Source organism: Papio anubis, chromosome 20, assembly GCF_008728515.1.
Source record: "Papio anubis isolate 15944 chromosome 20, Panubis1.0, whole genome shotgun sequence".
In the NCBI taxonomy this organism is placed as follows: Eukaryota; Metazoa; Chordata; class Mammalia; order Primates; family Cercopithecidae; genus Papio; species Papio anubis.
In genome coordinates, this window is record NC_044995.1 from 25,637,314 (window position 1) to 25,663,711 (window position 26,398).

A 26,398-nucleotide genomic window follows, 5' to 3' on the forward strand; every position below is an offset into this window, starting at 1 on the left:
ACCCCAGTGGATCTAGAGGCCAGTCTAGCTCACCTCACATGGTCAGTGAGCCCTTGAGACACCTGTTCGCCTTCCCACGCCCCTCCTTGGCCCCCATCGGTACACTTTGTACTTGGGTGCTTCACAGGGAGTTCCTGCTTTCTACAAAGCACATCAAAGGCCTGGGAAACAGCCTTTGTTCCACCTCAGCCCCAAAGGAAAATCATGTTGCAAGGGATTTCCCTGTATATGATAATGGTTAACACAAACAGAAATGATCTCAGGCATCATGGAGTCTACAGTCTAGTAGAAAAGACAAACGCCTACCCGTTCACGCCCATACACACACCCCCACACACCACTTAAATAAGCTAGGTCACAATTGTGATGTGTGCTATGAAGGAAATAACTGGTCTTGCCAGGCCGAGAGGGAGAGGGTATGAAATGAGTTTGTAGACACAGGCAGGAGCCAGGTCCCAGGGAACTTTGCAGAATGCATTGAGAAGCTTGGATGTCACTTGATGTGTATGCAGCTGGAAGGTGCTGATGGATTTTAGGTAGGAGATAGCATGATTCCATTAATGATTTCAGAACAGCACTCTGGCTGCTGAATGGAAAATGGATTGAATTGCCCCGGTATGGCGGTGAACACCTGCTATAGTGATGGGGCAAGTGTAATAGGGTCGAGGAAGGATGGGAGCAGCTAAGATGGGAAAAAGCAGAGAGGTTCAAGATGAGTTTTTAAGACAGAAGAGGGAGGACTTGCTGAGGAGTTGGATGTGGGAGTAAGAGAAAGGAAAAACTCAAGGACATCTGGCTAAAACAAGGTGGTGGATGATGGTGACGTCTACTGAGTTGAAAAGCTATAGGGGAACATGTTAATTTGTATTGCTGCAAAGCAATTTATCACAAATCTCATGACTTAAAGCAAAACAGATGTATGAGCTCATGGTTTTTATCGGTCAGTCTCCAGGCACAGGGTCTCATGGAGCTTCCATCAGGGTGTCAGCCAAGCTGTGGCTGTCACCTGGAGAGTGGAGTTCTCTTCTAAGCTCACTGATTGTTGTCAGAGTTTGGCTTCTTGTGGTTGTAGGACTGAAGTCTCAATCTGATTACTGCTCCTGGCCACAGATTATGCTCAGCTCCTAGAGGCCACTCCTGGAGCCTCATTAACAGCAATAAAAACCTCCTTTGAGTTGAGTTTTTCTGAACTCCTCTTCTGCCACCAACAGGAGAAATCTCTCTACTTTTACAGTTCTCACTGGATTAAGTTAGTCCCACCTGAATAGTCTCCCTTTCTAAAACTCAACTGCGCTGTATAGCATAACCTAATCATGAAAATAAGATCCATGGCACTCAGAGACCCAGGGATCATATAGGGCATGTGCACGCGAGGAGTGAGAAACTCTGGGGATGTCTTAGAATTCTACCGGTCACACGGTGGTGGTTGGGGCTAGATGATGAGTTATGAGTTCAGTTTCGGACATGTTAATCTTGATAGGATTGCCACACAGCCAGAGTGAAATAACAAAAGTCGAGGTTGGATACACAAGCCAGGTCTGGACTAAAACCACACATTTGGGAGCAGTCTTTATGTTAAAAGTGGGATAATGGGTGGGCTTACCTGAGAGAGAATGTGGGTAGAACTGAGCTTTTAGGAGCCCAACATTTGAAAGTTGATTGGAGAAGGGGGGTTGAACCAACACGGAGCGAGGGAGGGAACGTGCGTGTGCATCAAGGTGGGAGTAGCGATCTCCATCTAACGAAACACACAAAAAACATCCATTGGATTGGTGGACATCATGGAGGTCGCTGGGGACATTCACCAAACGAATATTTGACAGTGTGGCAGGATGCAAACTGGATGAAGTGGGCTGGAGAGGGAAGGTGCTCATAGGTAGATGGGAATGGTCCAAGGGGGTAGAATATCCCCACTACAAGGTGCCAGAGGGGATCCCGGGTGAGGCCATGGCCTTGCGAACAGGAGAGAGATGGGATTGAGGGTGCACGGGGAGGGATTGGCCTTAGACGGGAAGAGGGACGCTTCCTCTCTGTAGAGTCCCATCATTGCGGAGGCCAAGCTGGGGCGCCATCTGGTGGTAGGGAAAGAAAATGACAATCCTTACAAGGTCTGCTTTTTTGGGGGCTACTTGAGGTCAGCTTTCATTGGTTGTGCAAGGAGGGTTGGGAGCAGGCCGGAGGTTAGGGGAGAGGGCTCCAGGTAGAATTGTTGAGAGTAGAAACGGCTTTTCCGGGAGAAACTGGACTGCAGGCATGCGTGAGGTTGGAGCTGAGAACCCATTCAAGGAAGCCTTCTTAACCAGTCAGTCTTCTGACCACAGGCAGAGTCAGATGGACCCTGGAGGCCTCCTTTACCCACCAGCTCTATTCTCCATGGCAGAGCTTTACATGCCCCAGTGTGTGTACATTCTTCCTTCTCACCTCTGCGTATAGATGGAAGGTTCTGGAGCAAGGAACTGTGTATCTTCTATCCAGGGTGGACTGCTGCATCCGACCTCAACAGTTGCTAATTAAATGTTTCCTTAACTGAATTAACGAAGACCCAAGGGGAGAACAGATGCTGATGGTAGAGGATGCGTCCAGAACTCGCCGGTAACAAGCATGGCCCCATCGTGGTTTTCCTTTGGCCAGCCAGAGCAGGACAGAGACCCCTCGTTCCTTCAAAGGAAGACTGCCTCTATTAGTGGGATGCTGGGGTGTAATCCTAATTTTCAGATCCACACATTTTGTGTGTGGATTCATGGTTTTGTACTGAAGCCCAAATGAGCAGAAATACCCAGGGGGAATATCTAAAATATGAGCTTGTTATTAAGAGTAAATAAACCCACACAAACCCCGCACCAACCGGCTGTCTCTCCAAGTCAGTGGGAAGCAGGATGGCTTGGGAAGGAGCCACAGCTGAGCCTTCTCCATGAGCTGGGCCATGCGGCACGGCCAGTTCCCAAGGCTGGTGAACTGTCCATGGATCCCGTGAATGTGATGGTCATTGATGCAGAACCCCAGCGCCCCGTCCTGCTGCTCTGTGACCATCTAGACATAGTTTCCACCAACACCGGCTTGTTTCCTTAGCACAGGCTCCTTCGGACCCCCCTAGTCCCCAGCAGAGCTGCCACATCCAGCTCTAAGTGAAGGGGTCCCTTTATCTCGGGCAGAGGAGACAGAAGGAGAAGGAGACCTGAGAAGGTGTATGGAGGAGACACAGAGAGACAGACAGAGCAGGACAGCAAACAGCTGAACAACATGAGAAAGCTCAGAGCTGGGGAAGAAAGATCTGAGTTCTCCTGCTGGCTCCACACTTTCTATGCACCGTGAGCAAGTCCCTAAGTCCCTTCCTCCCTCTGAACTTCAGCTACTCCCAACCAGATGAAGATTAAGGCTCCTCGCAGCTCTAACAGCTATCACACTGGGGAGAGGCAGGCCGTAGATTAACAGAGCAAAGGGACAGAGAGAGAGAGACAAGGGTCAATAAAGATGGCAATTAGTGCTGTAAACGCCTATGCCCTGTAATGCTAGACAAAGGCACATGGTCACTTACTCTGACCAGAGCAACTCCAGTATCAAAGAAGAAGACACCCCCATTCCGCCTGGTTCAAACAACAAGAACGTTTATATCCCATAAAACAAGAAGTCCAGAAGTAGCCAGGACTCTGGGGTTTGATGACTTTGTAACTCAGGGAGTCCTCATTGCCCAGGAAGCCTTCATCTCACCGTTCTGTCCTCCCAGTACACTCAGACTTTGGCATCAAGATCACTTTCCTTGAGTCTCAAGATGGCTGGCTCTCAACGTACGAAAGTCACATGTAGAAATAATAAGGTCCAGAAGAAGAAAGGATTTGCCTCTCTCTTATATCTCCTTTTAGGAGCAGGGAAACTTTTGTAGAAGCCCCTTATCTTCCACCCTGCTCCTGGCTGACTTAAGTCTCACTGACCATAAGGAAGACCTATTTCTCTTTCTATGCCAATGGATCTCTTGTGAGCTGAGGTTAATTTTCATGATTGATTTACTTTTATCAAATCAGAGAGGATGGATGGTGAGTTCATCATCAAGACCCCTACAAGACTACGTTCGCAGCAGAGCATTTTTTGGACCAAGAAGGGTGACTTGGTGAGATCTGGGGTGACATTTGAGCAGGCAGTAGCCTTTGCTGGTAAGGCGATGCTTTGCAACCAACGCAGCTTCTGAAAGACTTCTTTGGCTGTGGGCTTTCTGAATGACCCTGAGAGCTCCTGTCTTCTTTCCAGACCTGTTTCCCCTCTAAGCAAGAAGGCATAGGCAAGGGTATCCTTAAGGCTGATAACATCAGACATGCAGTAAGTTTGTGGCTGAAGTATACATCCTCATTTATGATCATCAGAACAGTCCGGAAAAGAAAAGAAAAGAAAAGAAACTTCATGTAGACTTGAAGGACTCAAGAAAGAACACAGGTGATGCAAGAAAGAAAATTACCCACGCCTCACTTCATTTTTCTTCATTAGGGTTACTTACACAGAAAAATGACCAGGAAAAGGCAGGCCAGTGTCAATGGTGGGTATAGGACCCTGAATCTATCTAGAGCCTTGGCCATAAGTGGTGGGAGAGGCAGGCGAGACTAACCTAGGTAAAGAAAGGGAATGTATTGGCTCATATGACCACAGGGTATGACAGTCAGGGGAGCATGGTCCCCCAAGGGAAATTCAAGATTCTGTCACCTAAAGAAAGACAATATATGTAAGGTGGGAGGAAAACACTCCATGGACATTCATGTAATGGGACTTTAATTGTTCCAAATGTTTAATATCCCCCAGGCTCTTGTATGCTTAGGCACAATTTGGCACCCGTTTCCCACCTTCTCAAGAGGAGAAACATGCTTGATACTGGCCTCTCTTAAGAGAGACTTGGGGAGCCGCCTCCCCAATCATGAGAGTCATGTCTGGGGCCAGCCCACCTATTAAAGACCCATGAGAGGCCAGCAGTCCCCGTGTTTTTTGTGGTTCTCCCATGAGAATTCTCAGAGAGGAGATTTAGACCCAATAACAGATGAAAACCACCCCAGTAGTATGGCAAGTTGAAGATGAACATGTGCAAACATAAGTTCACGGTAGGGTTCTGTCCACCCCAACCTGCACCCCAGGGCGTGAGGCCAGGTTCCCCTCCAACCTCACCCAGGGCACCTCCCGCACCTTGAGGGGGAATGAGACCCATGCACATGGACAAGGGGTGGCTGGCATGAGGCCACCCAGAGGGGCGAGCTTCTTTCCTCAGGCTCCTGACTAAGCCTTGCCTTGGCCACAGCTGGACTCCTGGGACCAGGACAAAGTCTGGCAAAGTGGCAATGCGTGTGGGGGCTGGGTGTGGACGGGAAGGACACAGAATGCTTTGTAAGCACATCTGGGCCGCTCTGCAGGAAGAAGCTGCTGACAGACTGTTTGCCAATAAAGAAAGTCGCACAGCCTAATAACAATCAGATGGCTCCTCCGGCCCATCTCCATCCTGGCTGTGCTTTGCAGGATGTACTTAGGCGGGGCCAGGCAGCTCCTCCCCTGGGGGACCCAATACAGTGGAGTCTTGTGGCTCCTTCCATCAGCTGAGAGCCAAGAAGTCTCTGCCCCTTCTGTGCTTTGGCCCAAGTCATTCAGAAGCACTACCTCCAAAGTTCTGGCCCATCCAAATGGCTTCTATTGGGCCATTATTTGATTAGTGGGTGGTTGTACAGGGCTGGAGTCTTCGATGCCCAGAACCAGCCTGCTCGTTATCTTACATAGTCGTCTTTCCAAGGTGACTCCTGGAACTGGGTTTTGTCTTTTCAACAAAATCAGACTTCAAGCCTGCTGGAGGCAGGGTCCCGACCTGCATTTCTGCCTCTTGCCGGGTCAGAGGACTGAGCACCAAAGCGTCACTCAAAGGGCTCTGTGTGTCCATCCACACTTCCAGCAATCCCATCTGATAGTGGGTACAGATCCCCCCCAGCACAAAGAGCAGACGAGAAGCCAACACTAACCCATTGACTGGCAGGAGGGAAATGGGAGGCAACCAAAAATCCTCAGGATCCACGATTTTGAAACTTAAACTATGAAACCTCCTACAATTAAATGCATACTTGAAAGCTCAATACGTAGAACAAAGGAGAGTAAGTAAGGCGCAGGGGCCTGGGGATTCAGTAAGCTTATTCTTTCCCTCAGCTTTTCCATTCCTTCTCTCAGGGAACTCCCCAAGGAACCACAGGGAATTCGAAGCACTTCTCTGGGCCCACCATGAAAATGGCTCCATTAGCGCCTCCTCCAGCCTCCTGGTAGACCACCTAACAGCAGTTCCAGATAAACAAACACCTCCCTTAGCCTTCTCTGAAATTGAGGAATAGAAATACATCGTTTATGGTGGAAAGATCTCCAGACTTCAGTTCAGAAACCCTGGTCTCCCGTGCCAGCCCTGGCACCTATCAGCTAAGCAGCCTTGGGCCGAATGTCCTGGACTTCGATTCTCTTTTTTTAAAGCAGGGGTGGTGCTGCCCACCTTACTAAGATGTAGCACTTGCTGAAATCCCTAGGATAAACCTGGCATTTGACAATCACTGATTGTGTGGACCTGATTGGGATGCTATTTTTGCAGAAGCAGAAGGAGCAAAGAGGGTACTTGTGGGGTCAAACCCAGGGCAGGAAATCTGGGAGGCCACTGCAGAGTTCCATAGAACCCAGGAGCAGAAGGAGAGGGCAGCGTTTGGGTATTTTTCCCTGAATACATTTTGTGAGGCTGCTACAAGACATCCTGTACATTCTATTATTAGGAAAGGAACCCAGCCCGGGACGCAATCATCATAAACCTCAAACTGCTGTTTACAAATGCGGGGATTTTGGTGAGACCTAAAATGCTCTTCCCCAAATGCATTCTCCCCCGCCCCCTTGGTTTTTAAACCCATGTGGATTCCAAGGGAAATTGAATCCATATGTTTCTGGTTCATTTACACTGAACTCATCAAAATGTAATTTTGCAACATCTAGTTGACGTCCAGGATGTCTTTAGAAGCCTCATTTTTATGCCTTTTTATAAGCCCCTCTCCCTAGGAGACAGGAAGTTTTGCCTTGCAGAGAGTGGATGGAATTCCAGCCAAGCAAGAGTTCTGCCGAGAAGACCCATGAGACTGGAAGGATCTCTTATCTCAGTCTTAGGGACCTTTATCCATGTCTCCACCTCCACTTTCAGAGGAGGGAGCTTCAAGAGCTGCCCAGTGGGAGGCACCCAACTTCCCAAACCAGAATGGAGTGGAATCCAAGCTACCTTCATTTCAGCTCTATGTCTTGTCATCTCTCTGATGGTCACCGAGATTTTTTTTTAATAAAACAGCTAGTTCCATTTTGTTGATGGGGACTCTGAGGCTCAGGGTAGCAAAGTGACTTGTCCAAGTCAATGGCATAGCTTGGATTGACAAACTGGACGGGGAAAGTCTTTCCAGACTGAGGAGTCCTGTGGGTGAGAACGTGCTCTGGATATCTGTGGGATAATGGAGAGAAATAGATGTAATTTCTGACCTGGTTCACTCTGAGGCCCGACAGGAGGCTGAGGTATTACATTACCAGTGCGCTTTGGGCTCTGAGTAGGTTAACGGTCCATTTAAAAGTAAAATTTTGACCAGCTAATAAGGCTTCGGTCACAAGCTGCAGTTTACACACAAATACGAATGCAGGGAAGGAGAGGGGCAGCTCAGGGTCGCAGTGGTAGAGGCAGATAAGTGGGACATTTGGATTCTGGTCCTGAGTCCAGCACACAGTGGCATCCTCAAATACCTTCTCTAATTAATTAGAACACCTTTTCTGGCTTCCTTCTCAACAATTATGCAGGCAGAGAAAAATAGCATGTCTTCCAAGGGCTTGCAAAGGTCCCCATGTGTTTTGAATTGGTCATCTGGAGGGTGGTGACTGCCAGCCCGCCGCCCTCAGAGCCGGGTCTGAATGCAAGATGTGGGCTGGCACAGCCGTCTGGGTAGAGAGGGGGCTGGGCTGGCCTCTTATCCCATATAGCAGACAGTTGGAAGAAAACGGGGGGCATCCACACCAGGCAAACTTGAAATGACACAGCCAGGTCCAGTATTGGGCATCTCTGTCCTCTTCCCCCAAGTAGTCATCAGGGGCATTGAACCTAGCCATGCCCTGAGGCCAGACCATCCACCTTCACTAGTTAAGGATTGGCAGCATTTGACAGGAGGAGGACAGTGTTGTCTGCAGCATTCTTATCCATAGTTTCTCCCAGGCTACTGTGAAAATGAACTTGCCATCCATTAACCTCTGTCCCTTCCTTCTCCCAAAAGCCTAAGATAGGGTCTGACACTCAGTATATTCTTGCAATAAGTGTCCTGCACATACCAAAATTGGACTAGCTCTAGGAAAATCCAGCCACTGCATGGTTGGTCCCCAACAACCTTAGCCAGTGGAGAGGTGCCTGTCTGTCAAGGCAGTCTTTGTTTCCCCAGATGGATGGAAAAGCTACAATTGCCACTGCCCTTCTCTCTCTTTTTCCTGCATTAAATGTAGATGTGACACCCGATGGTTGAGCAGCCATCTTGCAACCACGAGGCAGCAAACATGAGAATAAAACCAATGAGCTGAGGGGACGGAGGAGAAAAACAGACCGTGCAGATGGCATTGTTGATGCACTGAAATATCTGTAAACAGAATAATTGCTGTATGAGTAAAACAAGCCCCCTGTGTTTCTGAACCCTTTGTCGGTTTTCTTTTCCTTGCAGCTGAAAGCATTCCTAACTATTCCTGACTATTCCTAACTATTCCTGGCTATTGAGAAACAGAGTCTGAACGTTGGAGGGAGCTGAGGCAGAAGCTATTACAAGCTGGGACTCAAGTCAAAAGTCCTGTGCAAGACAAGCATGTAAGTCTTATGTTATAGGCAAACAGAGAAACCATGAGTCAGCCCAGGAAACTGGTCTACAGAAAGAGCTCGGAGCCTAGGGCGGCTGTCAGGAAATAGCAGTTATGTCCATCTAACTGGCTCAGGTACTTGAAGCAAGAAGAAGGGACCAAGAACTGGTTCTGGTCCCAGCCAGCCTGAAGGACTCACCTGAGTCCTATGGAGAGGAGCCTGTATCACTTCCACACAAACACAGCATGATGCTGGCATTCTGTGGTCTTCCATTTTGTTGGAAAGACAGTTCCAGAGACATTTTCTTCTGTACAGGGCAACTTTCTCTGATGGTGTCTTCTGGGGACTTGGGGTGCAGCAAGGAGCTTCAGAGAGCCTTTAGAGGGCTGTAGCCCCTGCTATCCTGACTACACCCCAGGGGCTGCAGCCAGTTCCTCCCAGGTTCCGGCCAGGTCAGATGTGATAAGTAATAAAAGCTGGCTGGAGTGAACACAGCTTTTCCCGACATCGCCAAGGTAGGAGGGTCACATTGTGGATGAAGTGGTCAGCCCTCAGCACACACATGCAATCTGGCCATGTTTGCCTTCATGTTCTTCTCAAGTGTCTTGCTTACACCCATATTTTCCCTTCCTCTTCCTGGCACCTTCCCTTCTCCCTAAAGACTCCAAATGTCCTGGAGCTGGCCTGAGAGCCTGTACGCACCAAGATTCCTTGCCTCCTTCTCACCAGAAGCTGTTAATTCCCTCCAGGCCCTTTTCTTGCCCCACGAATCTCAAATGTGTCCTAATATTATAACGGGAATTGCCATTAATCTTCCCTCCACCCCCAAAGGGGAGTACTAGCAGCAGTCTCCAGTGAGTTATGTTGGGCTCCTCTTGGAGGCACTCCCCAGCAGCTCTCTGTTGAAAGCTGGGTGCGCCCATGGCATTTCAGACCCTTCCTCATCCTGAGCAGTGCCCCTGCTGGGCCATTTAGGGCAGGGCAGGGCAAAGGCACAGAGAGGTCCAGAAGGTGGACACAAGCAGCTGGGCATGACCCCTCTCCTGGAAAGGCCATATTGGTCTCCACAAGGCCTCTGAGTTCTGTAGGATTTAGATCGTTGATCATTTAGGCAACCCGAACCTGGTTGCCAGAGGAAACAAGCAAAATGCTCCCTGGTGCCCCTCTTGCCCCTCTTCCCATCCATGGGCATCATTAACTTAATTCCCATTTCCACTGTCTAGATATTTGGTCCATAAAGAACTAAATTAGTGCCATTATTGATCCTCATGGCACGGTGGGTCCAGCAAGGTGACTGGCTTCTCTGCCCATGAGAGAGGTAATAGTCAAAAATAGAGCAGAGGCCAAAGTTATTTTGAATTAACTACTAATGAATAGGATTTCTATAGCTATTTTTTAATACCTGTATGATTTGATGAAAATCAGACTCAAGAGGAACTCAATTTTGTTTTTCATTAATATTCACTTTGTTAACATGAACAGATGATTTCTGGGAGCTCTCCTTGCCCTTTTAATTTGTCTCCATATAATGTGGTGGAAATATCCTCCATTATTAAACTGATTAGCAAGTGCCACAAATCTTTTCTTGTAGATTTCTTCGTTATTACTTATTCAGGACAATGTGTTTGGATTTTGTGAACCAGAAGGCTAGAGATGGAAGTATTGAAAAGCAGAGGGAGAGACAGGCTTTTGAAAATACAAAAAAGTACTAAATAACAACAGCAAACCTGTCGTGAAACAGCACACTTTGAATTTCTTTAAAGGGGCAATGATATTGCACAGGTTACAAATGGGAAGTCACCCTGTTGAGAATTCACGAAATAGACACACCAGACCTTAGCATCCAAAACAGAGCCTGTTATGAATCACTTTCTACAAAAGAAAGAGAAATCTCCATAGCCCCTCTAGCAGGTATTGATTTAGATGCTTAAATCCTCCCTGTGATGGGGAGCTCACTACCTCCCAGGGCAGCCATGACCAATTTAGGGCCTCCAATTGCCTTTTCCTTGATTTAATGGAATTGAAACCACTTTCCACTTCAGAATAACAGAGCTCTTTGAAAGCAGAAAATCTACAGTGTGGCAGGACTCAAGAATTTCAAGCATCTCTTGAGTGACCTTCCCTTGGACTGGCTTAACTCTTCAAGTTCCCAAAGCCTGTTCACAGAGATTATTTCATTTCACATTCAAAGGGCCATGTCAACTAAATGGGACAGGCATTATTATTAAAACAAACACAAACTAGAGATTGCTGAGGAAACTAATACCAAATTAATGCTTATCCTAAGATGATCAGAGCTAGTAAGGGTAAGATTTGGGTGGGACTAGAATTTGGGTCCTTGGGCTCCACAGGTTCCAAGTGAAAATGCTGATGTTTTTCCAGGTTGCCTGAGATGAAGCCATTGTTGCAACACCTGGTGCAAAGTTTGGTCAATTAGGGTACTGCTAACAGCAGAGCTAGAGCAATTAAAGACGGTATAAGTCCATTCTCACATTGCTATAAAGAAATACCTGAGACTGGGTAATTTATAAAGAAAAGAAGTTTAATTGGCTCATGGTTCAGCAGGCTGTACAGGAAGCATGATGCTGGAATCTGCTTGACTTCCAAGGAGGACTCAGGAAACTTACAAACATGGCAGAAAGTGAAAGAGAAACAGGCACATCTTACATGACAGGAGCAGGAGCAAGAGAGAGTGAGGGGAAAGATGCTCCATTTTTAAACGACCAGATCTTGCAAGAGCTCACTCGCTATCATGAGAACAGCACCAAGGGATTGGTACTAAACCATTCACGAGAAATCCACCTCCTTGGTCCAATCACCTTCCACCAGGCCTCACCTCCACTACTGGGAATTACAATTTGACATGAGATTTGAGTGGAGACACAGATTCAAACCATGTCAATGACTAACTCACCCCTTACTTTTGGGGGATCTCTGATCAATTCTCTGTAAAAGATTTGCTGCCGCATTAACTTGCATTCTCTGAAAAGCTGAAGCTGCTCCAGCCTGGCTCAGGTACCTCCGCAGTGTTCATCTTCAAGAAAAAAATTCAAACATCTTGGCCTTCTGAAACAAACAATCCAAGATCTGGCAAAAAATATGTATTCATAGAAGTCATTTCACATTGCTCCTGCCAACCACCCCTCCCCCCGCCGCTGTAAAGTTCTCAGTATCTCTGCTGCAGGCCCCCAAAATTCTAGGGTCATTCTTGGCTTCTTCCCAATGCCATACTACTTAGCTCCTTAGCCCACCCTGGTATCCATCTGGGTTGTGGAAGAAATTCAATTCATGCTGGTCTAAGCACAAAGATAATTTATTGATGCACATAAATGGAAAAATCTAAAAGGAGCTGGCTTCTGGTGTGACTGAATCTAGAGTCTCAAACAACATCTTTAAGACTCTGTAGGTCCCCATCTTCTTGACTTCAAGTCCTTCTGCATTGGCTTCACCTTCCAGAAACTCTTCCTTCATATGGAAAAGATGACCATCAAGAGCATTTGCTGCGCATTTGCCAGCTTAATAAATAGAGCAGAGAAATCAAGTTCCTCTTTCACTTTTTTTTTTTTTCCAGAACGAAAGGCTCTGATTGAATAGGCGTAGGTCATGTGGCTATCCCTGCACCCATCTCTATGGCAAATAGGAGGATAAAATATGCTGATTTTTCTTGTCAATCTCATGTCCACTCCCAAGCTTGAGGTTGGCACAGCCTCATAAAAATGCAAATATAGAATGTAAGGGAGGAATGGTTGAGGCTGATGTAACCAGAAGGAAAAAGAACTACTAGAAGCCACAAAGCTAGGGTTGTCTACCACTCCCCTACTCTTTCCCTGTGTTAATAAATCTTGCTTAACCATCAAGTGTAATACAACTTGAGCCCCATTCATTTTGCATAGGATCATACCTATGTAACTCAGTCTCCAGTGGTTTCTTCCTTTACTGAGACTCTGGATGGCATCTTCTGCTAATCATGGAATGCCAGCAGAGAGAGAATCGTTAGAGATATTTCTAAGTATAAGTTTTTACAAATAAAACCCATTTCCTGAGATAGGAGCAGGATTGACTAAAGATTTGGGCAAAAAAGAAAAAAAGGATAATATAGGCTTCCTGATCTCCAGGCAAGAGATCTTGCTGTCATAACTCACTTAGGCAGGAGCTAAGTCGGCTCGTGGCATCTGTGCTTTAGTCTCTGTTCCACATCTTCAAATTGGGTTTCGACTTCTTGAACTGACAGTTGGCAGGTAGATAAGGAGCGTTGGGATAAGATAGAGTAAGGTTAGTTCTGTCATTTAGTACTATTGGATTTTAGAGAGAAACAAAACAAAAGGAAACAAAATAGAATCTTGTAAAATCAGTTTTCTTAACTGTAAAATGGGAATAAGAATAGCTGCCAGGGTTCTAGTTTTAGTTAATATGGAGAAAGCTCTGTCTCCCTCACCAACTACAACTAAAATCTTGGACAGACTAGATGGAGCAGTGATCTTAGTTTTTTAAATAAAACAAAATTGATTTTTTTTAAGTAGAAGGCAAATTAGAGAAGGAAAACAGACACCAAAATGCTGCCAAAATGGAAGTGAGTCTCTATTTGTTTCCTTTCTCTGTTTTGTTCAGCCTGAACTTGAAGGAAGTGCAGAACCTGCAACTGTGCACCAGGCACAGTCAGAAAAATGTTTAAGATAGGCCCTGGATTTTTTATCAAAAAATCATAAAAGGGAACCCTACAAGTCAGATAGTAGGGAAAATTCTCTGCATTTCTGGTTGTGTTTTATTCTCTCCTGCTCTAGCCACTAGGCAATCCTACAGTGACAGAGCAACAACAGTGGCTGGTCTCATGCCTAAAACCATGAAGGAGGGAAACACTTCTCTTTTACAAGAGAAACTGTGGTACCAAAAGCATAAGAATAAGCCACATGCTTTTTTCTCTCTATCATCTTCCTACTCGATCCTAGAGGTGACATAGTTTCAGGAAGTGAACAGTGGAGCAGTGAAACTAATCAGGCCAGGAAGAAAAATCTTTAGGGGTAAATGAGTGTTTAGTAGAGAGTGGAAAAGGCAATGTTCAAGAAAGTGATTCCAAAAAGTTGTGTATGAACTCCTGATCTTGCACCCAAGCAGCATGTACATGGATCTGTCCTTAAGAAACATACCAAGGCATTGAGAACTACAACACCTCCCAGGTCCCAGACTGGGCACTGGGTGCCACACATGAATAACAGATCTGAATACCCTTGTAAGCACTTTGAAAACTGAATTAAATTGGAACCAGAACCCACAGACTGTGGGCTTGCAGTCTGAATATCATAATTGATTGATTGCCTACTGAAATAAAATGAACAAAATAACAAAAAATAAATAATAAATCATTATTCAAAAGATTCATATGACCCAGAGCCCCTTAGTATAATATTCAAAATGTCTAAGACCCTTCTAAAATTACTTGACATATGCAAAAATCTCTAGATTACTCAAAGAAAAAACAATGACAAATAGACAACAAACTGGAGATGACAGAGTGTTGGAACTGCCAAAGATTTTAAAGCAGTGATTATAACTATGTTCCAAGAAATAAGGGAAAACACTTTCAAAATAAATTAAAAACTATAAAGTCTTAGCACAGAAATGTAAGATACATAAAAGAATAAAATAAAAACTGTACAACTGAAAAATACAATTAAACTTTTTTTTTTTTTTTTTGATGGAGTCTCGCTCTGTTGCCCAGGTTGGAGTGCAGTGGCACAATCTTGGCTCACTACAAGCTCCGCCTCCAGAATTCACACCATTCTCCTGCCTCAGTCTCCTGAGTAGCTGGGACTACAGGTGCCCGCCACCACACCCGGCTAATTTTTTGTATTTTTTTTTAGTAGAGACGGGGTTTCACTGTGTTAGCCAGGATGGTCTCAATCTCCTGACTTCGTGATCTGCCTGTCTCGGCCTCCCAAAGTGCTGGGATTGCAGGTGTGAGCCACCACACCCAGCCACAATTAAACTTTTAAAAAATTCATTGAATGAGATCAATAGCAGAATGGAGATGAAAGAAGAAAGTCACTGAATCTGAAAGACTGGGAAAACTTACCTAATCTGAGCAACAAAAATAAAAATAATTGGGGAAAAAAAACAGAGCCTGAGAGATGGGTGGAAAAGTAACAAAAGGTCTAATATGCATGTCATTAAAGTCCCACAACAAGAAGAGAAAGTCCACAGCTATCATCTGATTCAATGGCAAAAGACTGAAAACTATTTTTCTAAGACTAAAATTATATAAGGATGTTGGTCTTCAAGACTTAAATTCAACAACTGATTGGAAGTCCTAACCAGAGGAAATGGTCAAGAAAAGAAATACAGACATCCAAATGGAAAAGAAAGACCTGTCATCTGTGCTTCCAGATGATATGATCTTATATATAGAAAACCCTAAATATTCCACAAAAAACAATGCTAGAACTAATAAAAGTCAACATATTTATGAGTTACAAAGTCAGTGGTGTTTCTATACATTAACAATAAATTTTTAAAAGAAGTTAAGAAGGAATTAAAATTTACATTAACATCCAAAAATAAAATACTTAGGAATAAATTTAACCAATGCGGCAAAAAACTTGTACTCATAAAATAGCAAAACATTTCTGAGAAAGATTAAATATGACATAAATAAATGGAAAGATATTCTGTGTTTATGGATTTGAAGACTTAGTATTTTTAAGATATCATTACAACGTAATTCCTATCAAATGCCAATGAAGTTTCTTTTCAGAAATAGTAAATCTATCTTAAATTTATTTGGAAACTCAAGGAACCCCAAATAGCCAAATAATCTTGAAAAATAAACAAGGCAGAAGACTCACATTTCCTCATTCAAAAATTTGCCACAAAGCTACAATAATCAAAGCAGTGTGGTACTGACATAAAGGCAGATAATATAAACTAATGAAATAGAATTGCCAGAAATAAACCCTTACATACAAGAACAAGTGATTTTCAACAAGGATACAAAGACCATTCAATGGCGGAAAGACTAACATTTCAACTAATGGTAGTGGGAAAACTGGATATCCACATGCAAAAGAATCAAATTGTATTTCAACCTTATGCCACATATAAAAATTGACTCAAAATAAACAAAAGAGCTATAACTATGAAACTCTTAGAAAAAAAGAAAAAAGCATAGGAGAAAAGCTTCATGACCTTGCATTTGGCAGTGATTTATTGGGTATAACACCATGGATATAGGCAAAAATTTAGAAGTCAAATAATTTTGTGTCTATCAACATTTTTACAACTGTACATCAAAGAATACTATGAAGAGAGTAGAAGAACGATCCATGGAGTGAGAAGAAAATATTTTCAAGTCACATATTGGATAATGGTAATATCCAGAATTTATTTTTTAAATTACTGGAAATCAACAGCTATAACAAAAAGAAAACAAGCAACCCAATTAAAAAATGGGCAAAGCACTTAAACAAACATTCATCCGGAGAAGATATACAAATGACCAATAAGCACATGAAAAGATACTCAAGATCACTATTCATCAGGGAAATGCAAAATAAAACCACAATGGGACACCAGATCACATTCATAAAAAATAAGACTAATAACAAAATAACAAGGATGTGGAGAAATTGAAGCCCTTATTCATTGTGGGTGGGAATGTAAATTGGTGAAGCCTCTGTGGAAAATAGTTATCAGTTCTTCAAATTTTTAAACATAGAATTACCATATCATTCACCAATTCCACTTCTAAGTATATGCTCAAAATAATTGAAAACACGGACTCAAACAAATGCTTGTACACCAATTTCCACAGCACCATTCTATATAATATCCAAACTGTAGAAACAACCCAAATGGCCATCAATAGATAAGTAGATAAACAAAATGTGGTGTATATATGCAATATCATTCAATCTCAAAAGGAAATGAAAATCTGATACATACTACAACATGGGTGAATCTTTCAAACATTATAGTAAGTTAAATAAACCTGACACAAAATAACAAATATTACTTAATTTTATGTATACGAAGTTCCTAGAATAGGTAAATTTATAGTAATAGAAAGTAGTATAATGATTACAAGGGAACTGGAAACAAGAAGAAATGGGGGTTATTGTTCAATGGTTGCAGAGTTTCTGTTTGAAATGATGAAAAAGTTCTGGAAATAGTGGTGATGGTCGTATAACATTGTGAATGTACTCAATGCCAAAGAATTATACACTTAAAACAATTAAAATTGTAAGTTTTATGTTGTGTATTTTACAATAGAAAGTACTATCTATCTATCTACACACACACACACACACACACACACTTGTATAAACTTAGGAAACAAACTAAAAGCAAATGATAAAAAGTAGGCCTACATCTAAACCTTTTAATAAATTACATTAACTACAAATGGTCTAAACACACCAATTAGAAGATAGAGACTGTCTAAACTGACTTTTTTTAAAAGACTCAACTATATGCTATCAACAAAACTCACGTAAATATGGCTGATTTTATATATAAGTAAGATAGATAGATGGATAGATGGATAGATAGATAGATAGATAGATAGATAGATAGATAGATAGATAATAGATAGATAAAATATAATGCTGATTAAAAGTAAAAGAACAGAAAACAATGCATCATGGAGATACTAATTAAAAGTAACCTGAAATGATTATATTTATATGAGGAGAAAATCAGAGCAAGAAAAATTACCAGACAGAAAAAGAGACAATACAAATGACAAAAATGTCTATTCACTAAGAAGTCATTACAAACATAAATGTATGCACATAACAGTATAGCTTTAAAATGCATGAAGCAAAACTGGATAGAAGTGATGGGACAAATAGACAAATTTATAATTATAGTTAAATAATTCAACATATTCCTCTCAATTATGGATAGAACAAGTGGAAATTAGCAAAGAGACAGAAGAACTGAATACCATCAACCAATTGAATCTAATTGACATTTATAGAACATTTATCACAACACCAGCATAATGCATATTCTTTACAAGTTTACATGGAATAGTCATCAAGACAAACCATGTCCTGGGTCATAATTTTAATTTTAAAAATGAAAAAAAATTACAATTACACAATGTTCCCTAACCATACTACTTCAGTTCCTTTTACCTGATACCTCTTTCAACAACAACAACACAGCAACAACAAAAAAATTACAAGGCATGTTATTAAAAGAAGAAGAAGAAGAAGAAGAACAGTCTGAAGAGGCAAAGGAAGCATCAGAACAAGACAGATATGGCAGAATTTTTGAAATTATCAGACTAGAAATTTTAAATAACTGTGATAAATATGCTAAGGGTTCTAATAGAAAAAATTGGAAAACATGCAAGAGCAGATGGGTAATATAAATATAGAGATGAAAATTCTAAGAAATAATCAAAGGAAATGCTAGAATTTTTTTAAAGGTAATAAATGAAGAATGCCTTTAAAGAACTCATAAGTAGACTGATTACAACCAAGGAAAGAATCAGTGAGCTTTTGTACATGTTAATAGGAACTTCCAAAACTGAAATTCACAGAAAAAAATAAATGGATGGAAAAGACAGAACAGAATATCCAAGTACTGTAGAACAATTACTAAAATGTAGCATACACGTCATGGGAATGCCACAAGGATAATAAAGAGAGAAAAACAAAGTATTTGAAGTAAAAGTGATTGAGAAATTTCCAAAATTAATTGCAAACACCAACTGTAGATCCAGGAAGCTCAAAAAACATTAAGCAGGGTAAGTATCAAAACTGCACAAGGTATATTATATTCAAACTGCAGAATATCAATGACAGAGAAAATCTAAAAAGAATTTAGAGAATAAAATATCAGCTTACCTGAAGACAAAAAAAAAAAAAAAAAACAACAGTAAGAATAACATAGACTTCTTTTTAGAAATCATGCAAGCAGGGTTGGGTGCAGTGGCTCATGCCTGTAATCCCAGCACTTTGACAGGCCAAGGCGGGCAGATCACGTGAGGTCAGGAGTTCAAGACCAGCACGGCCAACATGGTGAAATCTCGTCTTTACTAAAAATACGAAAAGTAGGCATATTGGGGCATGCCTGTAATCCCAGCCACTAGGGAAGCTGAGGCAGGGGAATCTCGTGAACCCAGGAGGCAGAGGTTGCAGTGAGCCCAAGATCACACCACTGCACTCCAGCCTGAGTGACAGAGTGAGACTCTGTCAAAAAAAAAAAAAAAAAGAAAGAAAAGAAAAGAAAAAGAAGTCATACAAACAGGAGGAGAGTGAATGGAAATCTGTAATTTGTTAAAAGGAAACAACCACTAACCTAGATTCTATATCCAATGAAATTATCCTTCAAAATAAAGGGGAAATAAAGACTCTCAAACAAAAATCGGAAAAAAAAATTGTCATTAGTAAACCAGCCTTGCAAGAAATGTTTTAAAAAATTATTTGGGGAGAAGAAAAAGAATATAGGTTAGAAACTCAGATCTACATGAAAAAAATAAGAAATATGAAGAAAGAATAAATAAAGGTAAAATAAAATTTTTATTTTTCTCAATCTTAATTATTCTAACAGATAACAATAATAATAGCAACAATATATTCAGTGAGCATAACTAATAGAGAAGGGAAATGAATTACAGCAATGTTATAAGGGACGGAAGGGAGGAATTGGGAATATTCTGTGTAAGGTTTTTTTACTACCCGCAATACAGTACAGTGTTATTTGAAAGTGAACTTGGATTAGTTGTAAAAGTATATAGCAAACTCTGGGACAGACACTTAAATTTTTTTAAGAAGTATATTTGATATACTAAGAGTGGAGAGAAAATGGAATTATAGGAAATGCTCAGTGAAAACCAGAGCAGGCAGACAAAAGAGTAGAAGACAAAAAGAAACAAAGAATATGGGCAACAAATTTTAAAAATACTGGTGTGTTAGATATTAATCCAACTACATCAATAATTACTTAAAATATGAGTGTTCTAACTATGACCATTAAAAGACAGAGACTGTTAGGGTGGATCAAAGACCAATACTCAACTTATGTTGTCTATAAGAAATACCTACTTTAAATATAAAGTAAGGCAAAGCTAGATTAAAAATATGGAAATGTAGAAAGATATACCATGCTAACACTAATCAAAAGAAAGTTGAAGTACCTGTTAATTTTAGGTAAATCAGAATTTCGAACAAGAAAAATTATCACATATAAGGCAGGGCATTATGTGATGATAACATCTTCTAAAACGACACACCACTCTTAATGTGTATGTGCAAAACAACAAAGTATCAAAATATATCCAACAAAAACTAATAGAACCACAAGAAATAGACAAAGCCACAATTATATCTGGAGACTTAGCACCCCTCTACCAGTAATTGACAGAGTCAGCAGGCAGAAAATCAGTAAAGATAGTTGAACTGACAGCACAATCAATCAACTTGACATAATAAACTTATATAGACTTCTTCATCTAACAAAGGCAGAATACACATTCTTTTCAAACTCACACAGCATTTCACCAAGAAAGAGCACGTTCTGGGACACAAACACATCTTAACAAATTCAAAAGAATGAACATTATACAAAGTATGCTCTCAGACCACAATGGAATTAAACTGGAAATCAATAACAAAATTATAGCTGGAGAATCCCAAAATATTTGGAAATTAAACAAATGTCTAAATAGTACATAGGTCAAAGAAGTTTCAAAAGAAATTTAAACATAATTTGAACTTAAGAAAAAATATGACTACAATCTATTAAAATTTCTGGGATGCAGTGAAAACAGTGGTTAGAGGAAAATGTATAGCATTCCATGAATATTTTAGAGTAGAAGAAATATTTAAAATCAATAATCTAAGCCTTCACCATAAGTAACTAGAAAAAGAAGAGTAAGGCTGGGTGTGGTGGCTCACGCCTGTAATCCCAGCACTTTGGGAGGCTGAAGTGGGAGGATCATGAGGTCAGGAGATTGAGACCATCCTGGCTCTCACGGTGAAACACTGTCTCTACTAAAAATATTTTTAAAAATTAGCCAGGCGTGGTGGCGGGCGCCTGTAGTCCCAGCTACTTGGGAGGCTGAGGCTGGAGAATGGCATGAACCTGGGAGGCGGAGCTTGCAGTGAGCAGAGATCGAGCCATTGCACTCCAGCCTGGGTGACAGAATGAGACTCCATCTTGAGTAAATAAATAAATAGAAAATGAAGAGTAAATTAAATCCAGCATAAAGAAAAGAAATAATAATTTTAAAATTGAAATCAAAACAACAATAGAGAAAAGCAATAAAACCAATTACAGTTCCTTTGAAAATATCAATAAAATTGCACAATCCCCAACCAGGCTAACCAAGAGAAAAAGAGAGAAGACAAAAGCTATTAATATCATAAATAAAAGAGAGCATTGCTGCTGATCCTGTCTTAGTCCACTTTACATTGCTGTAACAGAATACCACAAACTGGGTAATTTTAATGAACAGAATTTGATTTAACTTATGTTTCTGGAGGCTGAGAAGTCCAAAAGCATAGCATTGGCATTTATGGAGGGCCTTTGTGCTGTGTCATCTCATGGAGAAAGGCAGAAAGGCAAGACAGGGTGAGGGTGAGAGTGTGCAAGACAGGACCAAATTCATCCTCTTGTCAGGAACCCACTCCCATGATAAGTAACCCATTCCCACAATAATAGCATTAATCCACTCACAAGGTCAGAATCCTCATGACCTAATTACCTCTTAAAGGTTCTACCTCTCAACAGCTTTGCATTGAAAATTAAGTTCCCAACATAAAGTCTGGGGCACACCTTCCAACCATAGCAGATCCCATGGACATTAATAGGATAATAAGACATAAGAAGAAAGGTAAACTATAGACTAATATCTCTCGTGGATATAGGTGCAAAATTCCTCACAAAAACGTCTAATTGAATCCAAAATGTATAAAAATAATTATACATGACCTAATGGTATTTTTCTAGTATGCAAGGCTGGTTTGATATTCAATATTCAATATAATCTACCACATCAACAGCTAAAATGTATTTATAATCATATCAATGGATCCAGCAAAAGCACTTAACAAACTCCAACACCTATTTGTGATTTTTAAATAACTCTTAAAAAACCAGGAATACAGAGGATCTTCCTCAACTTGACTTGATAAATAACGTCTACAAAAATCCTAACACCTAACACACTTAACAGTGAGAAACTAGATACTCCCCTCTAAGTGTGAGAACAAGGCAAGGATGCCTCCTCTCATCACTCCTATTCAACAACATACTGAAAGTCCTAGCTAATACAGTAAGGCAAGGAAATGTTTTCCTATAGACCAGCAATGAACAATTGGAATTTTAAATTAAAAACACAACACAATTTACATTAGCACTAAAAATAGAAATACATAGGTATAAATCTAACAAAATATGTGCAAGATGTGTATGAGAAAAACTACAAAATTCTGATTTAAGAATCTAAGAATATTTAAATAAATAAAAAACAATTCCATGCTCACGGATGAAAAAATTCAACATTTTAAAAATATTAGTTCTTCCCAACTTGATCAATAGGTTAAATGAAATTCCAACCAAAATTTCAGAAAGTTACTTTGTGGATATTGAACAGCTGATTTTAGAGTTTCTACAACAAGGCAAAAGGCCCAAAACAGCCAACACAGTGTTAAAGAACAAAGTCAAAAGACATCCATTATCCAACTTCAAGTCTTACTGTAGTGTTACAGTAGTCAAGACGATGTGGTATTGGCAAAAGAATAAACAAATAGATCAATGGAATAGAATAGAAAGCTCAGAAATGGACCCACACAAATACAGTCAACTGATATTTGGCAACTGAACAAAGATGATCACATGGAGAAAAGATAGTTTTTTCAACAAATTGTGCTGGGACAACTGGATATCCACATGCAAAAAAAAAAAAAAAAAAGTCTATCTAAACACTGACCTGAGTCCTTAACGTTAAATGCAAAACTGTAAAACTCCTAGAAAATAGCATGGGGAAAAAAAAAAACAAAAAAAAAACTAAGTAACCTTGGGTTTGGCAATATGTGATCCGCGAAAAAAAAAAAAATTGATAACTTAGACTTTATTAAAATCGATAACTTATCTATGAAAGACTATTTAGAGAGAATGAAAAGACAAGCCACAGACTGAGAAAAAACAACTAAGTGATAAAGGACTTGCATCTAAAATGTATGAAGAACTCTTACAACTCTATAATGAGAAAACAACCCAATTTAAAAAAATGACAAAATATCTGAATAGACACCTCACCAAAGAAGACATATAGATGGCAAATCAGCATATGAAAAGATACTCAACATCAAATATCATTAAGGAACTGCAAGTGAAAACAATTATGCAATATCTCTCCACACCTATTAGGATGGCTGAAATCCAGAACACTGAAGATAGCAGTTGTTAAGGAGGACATGGAGCAACCAGAACTCTCATTCACTGCTGGTGGGATTTCATAGACACCAGCCACTTTGGAAGAGAATTTGGCAGTTTCTCATGAAGTTAAACAGTCGTATCATACAATCCAGCAATCGCACTTCTAGGTATTTAGCCAAAAGAGTTGAAAACTTATGTCCACACAAAAACCTGTGCACAGTGTTCTTAGTAGTTTTATTCAGAATTGACAAAAATTGGAAGGAACCAAGATAGTTCTTGAAGTGAAGGGGTAAACAAACAGTGGTACCTTCATGCAAGGGGATATTTTTCAGCGATACAAAGAAATGGGTTATCAGGCCATGAAGGAACATAGAGGAACCTTACATACATGTTTCTCAGTGAAAGAACCCAATCTGAAAATAGCACATAATATATGATTCCAACTATATGACATTTTGGAAAAAGTAAAATCGTAGCGACAGTAAGGAGATATGTGGTTGCCAGGGGTTGTGGGGTGAGACAGTGAAAGGATAAACAGTTGAAGCACAGGGGATTTTTAGGGCAGTGAATCTATTTTGTATGATATTGTAATGATGGATAAAAGACATTATGCACTTGGAAAAATCCATAGAACTGTACAACACAAAGGAAGGACCATAGTGTGAACCATGGGCTTTAATAGTAATGTATCAATATTGGTTGGCCAATTATAACAAATGTACCACACCAATGCAGGATGTTAACAGTGGAGGAAACTCACGAGGGATGAGGGGTGGGAACGTACTTTCTGTTCAATTTTTCTGTAAATGTAAAACTGCTCTAAAAGTTACACTAAGAATTATACATGTCAAAAAAGCAATCTAAAGAAAATTTAGAAACGATTTTAACTGAATGAAAATGAAAAGACATTGTATCAAACATTCCGGTATGCATTTAAATCAGTGCTTAAAGGAAAATTTATAGGATTCAAAGTTTATATTAGAAAAGAAGAAAGACCTCAACTCAACAGTCTAGGCTTCCACATTAAGAAACTAGAAAAAGAAGAACAAAAGAAACCCAAAGCAAGCAGAAGCAGGAAATAATAAAGAGAAATAAAAGAAACTGTGAATAAAAAATAAATAGAAAAAAATAACGAAAACAAAAGTTGATTCTTCAAAAGAAATTTCAAAGATAAACTTTTAGCTGACCAGGAAAATGACAAAGACAGACCAAATGTATTATAAACAGCAGAATTGAAAGCAGGAATATGCCCACAGACCTCACAGATATTAGAAGGTTAATACAAAAACACTATTTTTAAAAAACTATGTGCACATAAATTCAACAACTTAGCCAAATGGCACAAACAGTCTAAGTTTTTGAAGAAGAAATAGGTAACCTGAATAATTTTGTAACTGTTAAAGACATTGAGCTAGAACTGGGAAAAAAAAAATCCTCCTCCTCAATCAGATGGTTTCACTGAGTTCTGACAAACATTTGAAGGAGAAACAACACCAATTCTATACAATCCCTAAAAGAAGGAATATTTCCCAAATTAGGAGATTAATATTGCCCTGATATCAAAGCTAGACAAAAATGTACAAGAAAGGAAAAAGTCTTCAACAAAATGTTAGCACATTGTATACACCAATATATAGAAGTAATAATAGACTGTGACTAAGTGGGATTTATCCTGGAAGTATAGGGTTGATTTAGTGTTTGAAAATCAATTAATGTAATACACTACTAACCATATTAATTTGTTATTAGTCTAAAGAAGAAAAAACAAATAAACTGGTACAGAGAAAGAATTTGACACTGTTAGACAACCATTTATGATTACAAAACCTCTCAGCAAATTAGAAATAGAAGAGAATTCCTAAACCTAATAGGAACTGAATAAAGCATATGTATGAAAAACCTACAAGTAACATCGCTCCTAATGATGAGAGATTAGATGCTTTTCCCCAAGATGGGAAGAAAGCAAGGATGTCTACTCCCAGAAGTTCTATTTAACATCTTACTAGATGCCTGAGCCAGTGCCATAAGGCAAGAAAAAGAAATAAACACCATATGAATTAGAAAGGAAGAAATAAAACTGTCCTTATTCACAAAAGAAATATTAATAGCTGTATGCTTAGAAAATCCTAAAGAATCTACAAAAATATTTTTAAAACTAATAAGTGAGATTATCAAGCTTGCAGGATAAAAGATTAAAACAAAAGTATTAATCGTATTTCTATACACTAACAATGAAAAACTGGACACAGAGATTTTAGAAACAGTATCCTTTACAATAGGTTCCAAAGTAAAATACTTAGGACAAATGTAATAAAATATTTTTGAGATGGTATACTGAAAAACAATCAAAAATGATTTCAATAAATGCTTCTGCACATTTGTCAATATTGCCTGATTTCAGAATTTGCTTCAGTATTCGGGACCCTGTGTTATTAGGGAGGGGATACTGGTGGGTGGTACTGAATAGTTTCCAGAAATAGACCCACACAGATATGGCCAAGGTGCAAAAGCAAGTTAGTGGAGAAAGGAAGAGCCTGCCAAGGGACAGCAGGCAGAAGAGGAGTCTGGACGCATTACAGACCTTCAGGGATGCACTTGTAACAGCTGTCATGGTTACCAGGAACTGAGCTGAGAGGCCTTCAGTAAGCTGTCTGCACTCTACAGCCAGGAAGTGACCAAGTTCCCATCTAAACCAGATCACTCCTGTTCCAAAATGCATACTTAGTATTTAACTCGCTAATCATCAACTCCTACATCTCAAGAGATGGGAATAATCCCTACCTTAAAGGGTAGCTCTGGGGATTCTGTAATATAATGCATCTTAGGTATTTCGCAAAGTGCCCAGAAGGGGCACACGCGGTGAAAGCTATAGCTATTACTCTGGTGAAATTATTCTTATTAAAGAGATGGGCCCTTCCGCTGGCACATGGAAAATCACAGTGTCAAAATTACCTTTAAAGAATATTTGAGCCTGGGTGCAGTAGCTTATACCTGTAATCCCAACACTTTGTGACCCCAAGGCAGGAGGATTGCTTGGCCCCAGGAGTTCAAGAACAACCTGAGCAATATAGTAAGACCCTATCTCTACCAAAAATTTTAAAAATTAGCTGGGCATGGTGATGCATGCCTGCAGTCCCAGCTACTCAGGAGACTGAAACAGGAGGATCC